We start from the raw sequence: 12,030 nt of genomic DNA, 5'->3' as shown, positions 1-12,030 counted from the left end.
TCACCACCATTTTTTAAGTAACACCTGAATTTCTATGAAATTATATCACACAGAGAAAATCCATTTGAATACATTAGATGCTTTCTTCATAGAGCATGATTTAAAGGCTTCTTCAAGAGAAAGAAAAACTCAACTATTTTTGTTACATAAATTCCCTAATTTTCCCAATTCTCATCAGTACAGAAAAATAGCTAATTGTATCTTAAATATTTGGCACTGCAAGTATAATGAAAAGGAATGAGGTAGAGGGTAAAATAAACATTTAGTTGGTATTGCAACTGAACATAACTAAAAACAGCATTTAGTTAACCATTGGGAATAATTATCTTTCAAGTAGAAATAAAGATATCCATCTATTAAGGCAAATTAGTCCATAAAACAACAAAAGCCACTGTTCCCTGAAATTTCCTCTTTCAAAGTTTTCCTAAGATGGGAGGTATCAAAGAAATTCAATTTACTTTATGTATGTTAGGTATGAATGAGTGTATACTTATAATATTATTTTACAATGTCATCTAGAAAGTTAGTTCAATTGATTAGATAAAGTAAAGTGTAAAAATTCAAAGTGAACTTCTGCCAGAAATGAATCTCCAGGCTAAGGAGACAAAAAAATGTCAGAAACAAAAATGAAAAAAAAACACTAAGGTGATTCAACTTTTAGTGGCCAAACAATGATGCATTATGTTAATGAGCACTCTTCTTAAGTGGTTACTAAGTGTTCCCTGAAGAGTTTGGCTTACCATGTTACAGCAGCCAAAATTGTAATTAAAAATAAATGCTGACACCACTGAAAAGGCATACTACATGAGAATGAATCCACAGAGCAGCTTCTTACATGAAACTAGGGTACACTGATACTTAATATTCTATGTGTAGATTGGCGTCTTAAAAATACAACCTTAAGGAATGGGGAGACAAACTTGAAATGATTAGGTACTCTGGTCTGGAAAGCTGAGAATATTAAATGTTCTAGACAGGATGAAAACTGATTAGCAAATCCTAGAATTAGGAGCATCTCTTGGAGCTTGGAAACAATAAACCTAGAACACACACGATGAAATGAAATGAAACAGAGGATTACCTTGACATAACAAAGTTTCAGAAATTGTTACTTTAAGAAAAATTAGATTAAAAAAATGTAAACAAATAAATAATGTAAGATTCATGATATGTTATCAAAGGGAGACTGGGATGTTTTCTTGATTGCTTATATCATAGAGTGCCACAATGCCCCCTTCAATCCTTCTGTTATGAAGAGTCAGAATCCTATTATATTTTCAGTATGGCAACTGTACATTGTGACAAATGTTATTTGTAGTCTTCCTTAATTTTCAACAGGGTAAAAGCAAGTATGATTAAGTTCAGTTAATCAATGCAAAATTAAGGCAAAATCTAACAGCTTTTAGAATCAAAGTCAAAGATTAGGAAGGTATTACTTTATGACTAACAGTAATAAACCACAATAGTAAGATATTTACCAATCATCTGATAAATAAAAAAATCTATTGGAGAAACTATCACCTAAAAATTGTTGCTATTTGATACTATTCTGAAGGAATTTATCAGGGCTCAGTTTCTATATTTCTATACTTCCAAACCACAGAGTAGCTAATATTCATTTGTGTGTTGTCTCGAAAAATAAACTCAAAATGAGTAACAGGAATAAAACCCAGCAATTTTAAAATCTTGGACCCAAGGAATAAAGATCCATTATGAAAGGAGATGTGTTAATGAAGATAGTAAATTAGTAGGTTTAAGAACCAATTTCTTGTGTCTTAAGGGTTTTCAACTCAATTTGACAAATACAAATTAACTTCTGTGAAAATAAAAAGCATAAACTAAAATTGTAATTCTGGGGGCTATTATGAGCTCTCAAAGCCAGCTGTTAATAACTAGATAAGCCAAATGTCCAAAGACAACTGAAGACCATAGATTTTTTTTTTCTTTGTTTTCTGTTTGTTTTCTTCATTTCATCCTTTAAGGCAAGGCCGCACTTGCTTGTTGTTCCTAGGAAAAATTAGGTATCAGGATAAAGCTATTGTTTCTGAAGAATGACACTAATGTCAGGTTTCTTTTTGTAAACTGAAATAGAAGGAGCTGTCTCATTTCCAATCGTGTGTCAGAGACAGCTATAGCTTTAAGGCAGATAATTCCCATGTACACATAGTAAGAAGGGACAAGCTGTGTTTTATAGAGTTAATCCTCAGAGAAAGATATGGATCCTCAGGCAATGTTTGCAAACAGTGAACAATAGGTTCCATGGAGTGTGTATCAGCCAAAATGGCCTCTGTGTAAAGTGAGTACCAACACGTGATTGTGGATGATGGTATAATAAAACATTTTGTGTATGTGTGACCATTTATTTTTAAATACAACAAATGTGTAAAATATTAAGAGAGAAAAAACATTTGACAGAAAGGATTTCAAAAACTATCTTAATTACTGAAAGGTGATGTATGATGGGGAAAGCATAATTTACGGAATTTAATCCAAGTGACAACAAAAATAATATAATTGTCATACGGATGATTATTATTGCTACTGTTATTCTTATCAAGAAGAAAACAAGTCACTTTTCAATATTTCAATCGCTATTATCGAGGTTTGCAAGGATTATTGCAATGGCCTTTTAACTGGTCTCCCTGTTCCAGCTCTTACCTTCCTAACAGTATACTTTTTAGCATAAAGAGCCACAGAAATCTGTTCATGTCACTCTTCTGCTTAAAAACGTCCAGGGAGGTTTTCACTCATCTCATTTAGAGTGAAAAACAAAGATTTCATAAGGCTCTCTACAATTAGGCCTTCCATTACCTCAATAATCTCACATACCACTGCTCTCTCCCTTTCATACTCTATTCCTGCATGCTGGCCTCCTCACATTTGCCAGGCACACTCCTACCTCATAGCCTTTATATACGCCATGCCTGCTTTTTGGTATACCACTAGATGTTATTAGGTTCACTCTTCACCCACTTCAATGTCACCTTCACAATGAAGCCTTTCCTTTATACCCCATTTTAAATTGACAACACTCCCCATTCAGTATCATTCCATGTTCTCCTTAATTGCTTTCTTTTTCTCCAGAATATTTATCTAACAGAGAAAGGATTGACTTATCTAATTTATTCCTGTCTTGGATATCAACTACACAAGGTCAGGAATTTTGTCTATTTTGTTTATTGCTGTGTTCTCTGGTGTTTAGACTGTACCTGGTATATAATAAGCACTAGAAAAATACTGTTTAATCAGTAGAAGGCAATGCAGTGTAGAGTTTAAGTCTCCAAAGTTTAACTGTCAGGGCTCAAATTCTAGCTTAAACCATAACCTGCCTTCATAAAACTTCAGTTCCTTTTCTGTTAAAAAAAAAAAAAAAGTATAATTCCCGCCTGTAGTGTTCTTATGAGAGTTAAATTAGATGGTTCACCTAAAAGCATTTTACAAATTTCTTGGATGACAAGTGGAATTACTGGTATCAGATTTGACCTATGTTCATGTTCTACTTGTTTCCCCCTCCCTAAACTTTGGTGCCTAATGCTGGGCTGCTTGTGAGATAATCGGATATAATATATGAAAAAAAAAATAGTTTTAGACACTGGACAAAAGGCAACACGGGATAATAATTCCTGAGATAAGGAAATAAATAAGGCAAGCCCTCAGCTTTCTATTTGGAGGTACTTTTTCGACCACAGCCTTGGGATGGGGAACCAAGCAGAGCTTGGCAGTTTCATGTAGTTGAGGAAACAGAAACAAAAGTTTTGGGAAGCCAAAGTGCCTGGAATTTATGCAGGGTTCCCAAGAGGAGGGAGATCCAATGAGAAAGAAATCCATAAAGTTGCCTAGTGAGTCCTTAGAGCAGTGGTTCTCAAACTTTTGGTCTCGGAAGCAAAACTGAAGAACTTCAAAGAGATTTTATTTATGTGGATTATGGCTACCAATAGTTGGTTTATTAGAGATTTAAGCAAATTTCTAGAATATTTATAATATTTGTTTATCAATTCATTTAAATATAAAAGCCATATATAACATATTTTATGAAAAATAAATGTGTTTTATGAAAATAAAAAATAAGTGATAATAGTAGCATTGTTTTACCTTTTTGTAATTCTCTTTATTTTCTGGCTTATGAGAAGACATTTAGATTTTCATATCTGCTTTTGAGTTCAATTTATTGTAATATCATATGCCATGTAGCCTTTGGGAAACTCTACTGTATACTAATGAGTGAATGAGAGTAGAAAGGCAAATAACAGTATATTTATAAAAATAGTTTTAAACTCATGAGCCCTAGTATTTTTATAAAGTATTTTTAAACTTACAGACTCCTGAAAGCTATCAAAGACTCCCAGGGGACTCTGGCCCCCACTTTTTGCCCTAGAGTCTCTGGCTAAATATTAAGCTGCACACGAACAGGGTAAAACTCCATAGTACCAGGAAAAGAACTGCCAGAAACTGTAACTCAACAATTTTTAGAGCTCGCACAATATTGGAAGATATCTAAATTCTGACCAGCATGGGAAAGACTGGCTCATGCAGAACATTCAGTAAAGCCCTCAGAAGGTTCATGCCTTAGCTAGCAGTAGGAGTAAACTTAACTCTTGCATAAAGGCTACTTTAGGCTGAACAAAACAGCTTTTAAAAACAAGCCTCAAAGGCATAAAACTGATCCATAAGTAATTTAGCTGCCTGATAATACAAGTTCAACACACTTTAACAGAAAACAACAACAAAAAACTCAATAGCATAATACTCATTCAATAAAAAATAAACACAAGACATACAGAGAAGCAGGAAAATGGGACTCAGTACCTGGAGAAAAATCAGTCAGGAGGAGAAGACCTAGAAATAATACAGACAATGGCACTACATGAACTTTAAACAGCTATTATTAATGTGCACAAAGACTTAAGAAAAAACATGACCATAATGATGAGAGAAATGGAAGATATAAAAAAGAACCAAATGGAAATTCTAGAGTTGAAAAACACCATATTTATTTATTTTTTAAATTTTATTTATTTATCTTTTAATGGTGACATTGGTTAATGAAATCTGGTTTCAGCTGTACATTTTAACAGTAAGGCATATATATATTTATATTATGTGTTCGCCTCCCATAGTTAGATTTCTTTCTGTCACCACATATTTAAAACAAGGTGGCCTGACTCCAAACCCTTCATATCTAACACAACACTATATTGCCTCCTTATATCAACTCCTAAATTGATTGCCCTATTTCTACTCCTTTTTCCATTCTGGTCCTACGCTGCAATAAGAAGGACTGAGTAATATTCCATTGTATATATGTACCACAGCTTCTTTATCCAGTTATCTATCTTAGGACACTTCGGTTGCTTACATGTCCTGGCCACCGTAAATAATGCTGCTATGAACATCGGTGTGCAAATATCTTTTCGGATATGAGTTTTCAAGTCTTTGGGATAAATACCCAGTACAGGGATTGTTGGATCATGTGGTAGATCAATTCTTAGTTTTTTGAGGAACCTCTATATTGTTTTCCATAGTGGCCGTACCAATTTGCAGTCCCACCAGCAGTGTATGAGGGTTCCTATTTCTCCACATCCTCTCCAACATTTGTTATTACTTGTCCTGTTGATTACAGCTATTCTAACAGCTGTGAGATGCTATCTCATTGTGGTTTTGAATTGCATTTTCCTAATAGCTAGCAATGTTGAGCATCTTTCCATATATTTTTTGGCCATTTGTATGTCCTCTAGGGAGAAGTGTCTGTTCAGATCCTCTGCTCATTTTTTGATTGGATTGTTTGTTTTCTTTGTCGTTATTGAGTTGTATGAGTTCTTTGTATATTTTGGATATTAGGCCCTTATCAAAGGTGTTGCTTGCAAACATATTTTCCCATTTGGATGGTTGTCTCTTTACCTTGTTGATGGTTTCTTTTGCTGTGCAGAAGCTTTTTAGTTTCATGTAGTCCCATTCATTTATTTTTGTTTTTACTTCCCTTGCCTTTGAGGTCAAATTCATAAAATCTTCTTTAAGTCCAAAGTCCTTGAGTTTAGTTCTTATGTTTTCTTCTATGCATTTTATTGTTTCAGGTCTTATATTCAGGTTCTTAATCCAGAAAAATACCATATTTAAAATAAAAAATTTCACTAGATGGGCTTAAAAGCAGAACAACAACACAGCAGTAAAAACTATTGACATTGAAGTTCACAGAAAAAAAGGAAATAAGAAACAAAATGAACAGAGCCTCAACAAGAATTGGACAATATCAACTGATCTACCATATGTGTGATTAGAATATCTAGAAAAGGGAGAGGAGCATAAAAATGTTTGTGAGAATACTGGCTGAAAATTTTCCCTAGTTAATAAAAAGTGTAAAGTCAAAGATTTAAGCTAAATTAACCTAAGTATAATAAACTAAAGGAAAATGATACCAAGGTAATACATAATTGAGTTGTTGACAACAGAAATAATAAGACAATCTTAAAAGTAGCTAACAGAAAAAGAAGATACATTGCTGACAAGTAAATAAAGACAATAAGAATTACTTATTTCTCTTTGAAATCAATGAAGCCATAAAAAATAGAATATCTTTTAATGTGCTGGGGAAAGAAGGGGCTATAAACTTAGAATTCTATATCCAGCAAAAATAACCTTTAAATATGAAAGAGATATAAAGGAGGACATTTGCAGGTAAACCAAAGCTAAGGAATTCCATTCCTGAAATACCCAAACTAAAAAAAATTGTTAAAGCAAGTTCTTCAGAAGAAAAATGATTGCAGATGGAAACATGGATCTACAGGAAAAAAAAAATGGAGTATACGAGAAATAGTTTAAAATGTGGATGGATATTAAATTTTTTTCTTTCTTTTTTTCTTTTTTTACCACTTTAGAAGATAATTGACTATTTAGAGCAATGATTAGCAAACTATGGACCAAGAGCCAAATCTGTCTCTGTTTTGAAAAATACAGTTTTATTGGAAAACAGTCAAGCTCATTTTTTTTTACATATTGTGTATGACTGATGGCTGAGTTGAATAGTTGCAACCACATGGCTCACCAAGCAAAAAATATTTACTATCTGGACCATTATAGAAAATGCTAGCTGACGCCTAGTTTAAAACAAAAACAATATCATTATATTGTGGGATTTGTATCCTTGTAGAAGTAAAATATTTGATAACAGTAGCACAAAGGTTAGAAAGGGGAAATAGAAATATACTGTTGTATAAAACAGTTCTAATATACAGGAAGCGGCAAATTATTATTTCACGTTAGATTGTAAGAAGTTAAAATGCGTATTGTAACCCTAGAGCAATAACTAAAAACATTAAATAGGTTTGGTTAATGAGACAACAGAAGAGATAAAATAGAAATATTCAAGTAATACAAAACAAGGCAGAAAAAAAAAAGATGAGACAAAGAGAAAAATTAAAAGACAGTTGATTTAAATCACCTATATTGATAATACAAAACAAATGTAATGTAAAATTAAATGTAAATGGTAAACAATTAAAAGTCAGAGATTGTCAGAATGAACAAAAAAACAATACCTAACTATACGCTGTCTGCAACAAACATAATTTAAATATGAAGACACAGGTTTAAAAGTAAAAGGATGGAAAAATAATGCTCATATACAAATCGTGAGATAATAATCAGACAAAATTAAATCAGGATAAGGAATATTTTCAGATACATAGAGGGGCATTTCATAATGATAAAAAGGTAAATTCATCAAGAAATACAAATCCTAAGTATACCTCAAATATAACCTCAAAATACAGTTTGGAAAAATTGATAGGCATGAAAAGAGAAACAGAAAAATCCGTAAGTATAAGTTAATGATTTTCACATTTTGAATATATAGACAGAATGAGTAGATTGAAAGTCAGCAAAGAAATAGAAAAAAAAAAAGCACTTAAAACACAGAGGTGCTCAATTAATATTAGCTATTATTACTATATTATAAATGTCATTAATTATAGCTAATAAACATTTAAAATGTGATAGAAATTGCTTTTACCTAAATATAAGTAATAAGAACCACTTATTACAATGGTTCAGGGATACAAAATGCCTAAAAAAAGTAAATAGCCTATCAAAAGAGAAATTATATTACATGTGGGGCTGGAAATAGTATTATTGAGTGAGAGAGACAGTGTCAGTTATAATACAGACTATATAAAATTACAGAAACAAAACGTATGTATGATACTTTTATAATACTTTAGGGGATAGCACTAAATCTTAGAAGCCAGGGTTGCAAAACAGTACTCAAGTTTATAGATTAGAAATTATGTAGCATGGTTTCTTATTCTGACGATGACATTCAAAATACTCAATTCTTTAAACCAAGTTTTTAATCAAATGTTACAGTCCTGTTAAACTTTTTTTTTAATTTCAAAAGTCAGCTTTGATGAGATATAATTTACATACAGTACAATTCATCATTTTTTCAATTTTTTATTTTTAACAAGTAAAAGTTATACATATTTAAGGTATACGACGTGATGTTTTGATATCTGTATACATTGTGAGATCATTATCACAATCAAACTAACATAGTCACCACCTCATATAGTTACCATTTGTGTGTATATATAGTGAGAACACTTGATATCTACTCTTTTAGCAAGTTTCAAGTATATAACACATTATTAACTATAGTTATCATGCTGTATAATAGGCCACCAGAACTTATTCATCTGATAAGTTTTGATCAATATCTCCCCTTTTCTCCTATCCCCTGCCACCTGGTAACTGTCATTCTACTCTCTGTTACTTTCTGTTACTATGAGTTTGACTTTTTTTTTTTTTTTTTTAAAGATTCTGTATACAATGAGATCATGTGATATTTGTTTTTTGTATCTGGCTCATTTCACTTAGTAAAATGTTCTCCAGATTCACCCATGTTGTCACAAATGGCAAGATGTCTGTATTTTTTAAGACAGATAAAATTCACCCTTCTTTTTGGTACATATATACAATAGAATATTACTCAGCCATAAGAAAAGATGCAATATTGTCATTAGAGACAACATGGATGGATCTCGAGGTTATCATGCTAAGTGAAATAAATCAGACAGGAAAAGTTGAGAACCATATGGTTTTGCTTATGTGTGGGATATAAAACTGAAAGCAGCAAATGAACAAGATAAAGAGAGACTCGCAGACATATATCACAGTTTAGTGGTTACCAGAAGGAAGGTGGAAGGGGTAGGTAAGGGTAAAGGGGGTCAAATATATCATGACGAAAGGAGATTTGATTTGGGGTGGTGAACACATATATATATATATGACATATTATTGAGATGTACACTTGAAATCTATTTTATTAACCAATGTCATCTCAATAAATTTAATTAAAAAATTCACCCTTCTTCGATGTATATTTCCATAAATTTTGACAAATGTATTGAGTTATGAAACCACCACCACAATCAAGGTACAACATATTTCCATCATTCCAGAAAGTTCCTCATGCCCTTATATGATAGATCTCCTCCTCCCACCTCCAGCTTCTGGTGACAATTGATCTGACTTCTGTCCCTTTAGTTTTGCCTTTTTCAGATTTTTACAACTTTTGTATAAATACTGAGAAACGGAGATTTCTGTTAAAATGTGTGTTCAACTTTATAACTACCAAATTACTTTCCAAAATGGATGTACCATTTTGCATTTCCATCAGCAATGTATGTCAGGTCTAGTAGTTAGGGTTGTCGTCATTTGAAAAAATATTTCAGACATTTTATTAGATATAATAGTGGTTTTAATTGACATTTACCTAAGGACTAATGATGTTGAACATTTTTTCCTATGTTTATTTGCGATCTGAATATTTACTTTGATAAAATGTCCATTCAAATCCTTTTCCCATTTAACAATTTGTTTTTGTCTTTTTGTGTTGAGCTGTAAGAATTTTTATATGCTCTGAATAGAGCATATCAGCTTTGTGTTTTGAAAAGATTTTCTTAGTCTGTAGCTTGTCTTTTTTCTTCTAACATTTTGAAGAGCAAGTTTTTAAAAAATTTGATAAAATCCAATTTATCAGTGTTTTTCTTTGATGGTTAGTGTCTTTGTTTCTCCTTTAGGAAACCTTGGCCTAATAATACAAGGTCACAGAGAGACTCTTTTCTTCTGCATATTCCTCTATATATTTTATAGATCACTCAATCCATTTTGAGAAAATTTTGTATAGGTACAAGGTATGAGTCAAGCTTGGTTCATGTTTTTTCTTCCCTCCTTCTTCTCTCCCCACCTTGTTTTTTGTATATGGATGCCTAATTGTTTCAGTACATTTGTTGAAAGGTTTACCCTTTTCCCATTTGGATCAATCTGACACCTTTGTTAATTATCCATTGACCATTTTTACATGGGTCTCTTTCTGTACTCCACTCCGTTCTATTGATCTGTAGATCTAACTGCATACAAATAGGAAACTGTCTTGATTCCTATAGTTCTGTAGTGAGTCTTGAAATTAACTAGTGTAAGCCCTCCATCTTTGTTCTTCTTTAGTTCCCTTGCTTTCCACATAAATTTATCAATTTCTATGTTTAAAAGGTCTGCTGGAATTCTTTTTGGAATTGCACTAAGTCTATAGGTAATTCTAGGGAGATCTGACATCTTAACAATATTGACTATTCCAATCAATAAATATGGTATATCTCTATATTTAGTTTGGTCTTCTTTAATTCTCTCAGCAATGTCTTATAATTTTCAGTATAAAAATCTTGTACATTTTGTTAAATTTATCTCTCTGATTTCATGGTTTTTGATGCTATTGTAGATGATATTTTTGAAAATTTCAATTTCTAAATTTTCATTGCTACTATAGAGAAATAGAAGTATAATTGGTTTTTGCATATTAACCTTGTATCATGTTGTCTGTGACTAAGGTTAGTTAGCACCCATCATTTTGCAGTTACTTTTCTCTTTGTCCATTCTTTCTCCCTTGGCTCCATATTATTCTTTTTTAAAAAATTAAATTTATTGGGATGACATTGGTTAATAAAATTATATAGGTTTCAAGTGTACAATGTAATAATATATCATATGTATATTGCATCATGTGTTTGCCACCCAAAGTTAAATTTCCTTCCGTCATCATATATTTGACCCCCTTGACCCATACCTACCTTCCCTTCTCCTTCTTTTCCCTCTGGTAACCACTAAACTGGTATCTGTATCTATGAGTTTTTGTTTGTCTACTTTTAGTTTTATATCCCACATATAAGTGCAGTAAATATCTTTTGAAGACATTGTGTAGAGGATAAACACTGCATATTATAGTCATAGTAGGAACAAATGAAGACAGCCTACTGTTACAAATTATGGAGAATAAAGATTTAAGGAATAGCAAATGAGTTGACTGGTTCATCCAAATGACATAGAAATTAATCTCCTGCTCAATTATCTTAAATTGCTTCATGTTATATAACTATGAACAATATCATCTTCAGCAATATGTCATCCAACAGTAACTATTTAGGAACTGGTTTCAGTTTTTTGTTTTTTGTTTTTTTACACCTACACCCCCAGTCTTCCTAGGTGGTCTCCCATCCAAGTACTAACCAGGCCCAACCCTGCTTAGCTTCCAAGATCAGATGAGATCGGGTGTATTCAGGGTGGCATGGATGTAGACCTGGTTTCGGTTTTGACACATAGAAAGGAACACGTCTTAGAAAGTCATCAACGTCAATAGACTTAGTTTTCTTGGGCTATATGAAAATCTAACTCAATTTATTAGATTCGAGGGCATCACAGAGAAGAAAATCTTACTGAGTGATAAGAATTTATTAATCAAGATATGGTGGACAGCCTTGGGTATTATCACCTAATCAAGAAATCTTGTTGGATGTCTACAGTCTTTTTTATGTATGTGCTTTTATGTTTGCAATTGTTTATATACTGAGTGCCCCAGAATGTATGAGAATGGGGTCAGGTTAGGCAAATGCATGAGCTTTAATGAGATAGATTTAAAAATGAAAGTAATAAATAGAATATATGTTTCCATTATTAGCATTAGGAATGCTTTGGAACTGAGTGAAA

At 32.3% G+C, this 12,030-nt stretch overlaps 1 pseudogene; it reads right to left on the bottom strand.

Annotated features, from left to right (window-relative positions):
- Positions 1-11,505: 11,505 nt before the first annotated feature.
- LOC112478241 lies at positions 11,506-11,623 on the bottom strand (annotated as a pseudogene).
- Between the last annotated feature and the right edge of the window lie 407 nt (positions 11,624-12,030).

The sequence above is a fragment of the Pteropus alecto genome, unplaced genomic scaffold, assembly GCF_000325575.1.
Source record: "Pteropus alecto unplaced genomic scaffold, ASM32557v1 scaffold42, whole genome shotgun sequence".
Lineage (NCBI taxonomy): Eukaryota > Metazoa > Chordata > Mammalia > Chiroptera > Pteropodidae > Pteropus > Pteropus alecto.
The sequence above is the reverse complement of the archived record's forward strand: the minus strand, read 5'-3'. Positions and strand labels throughout refer to the sequence as shown.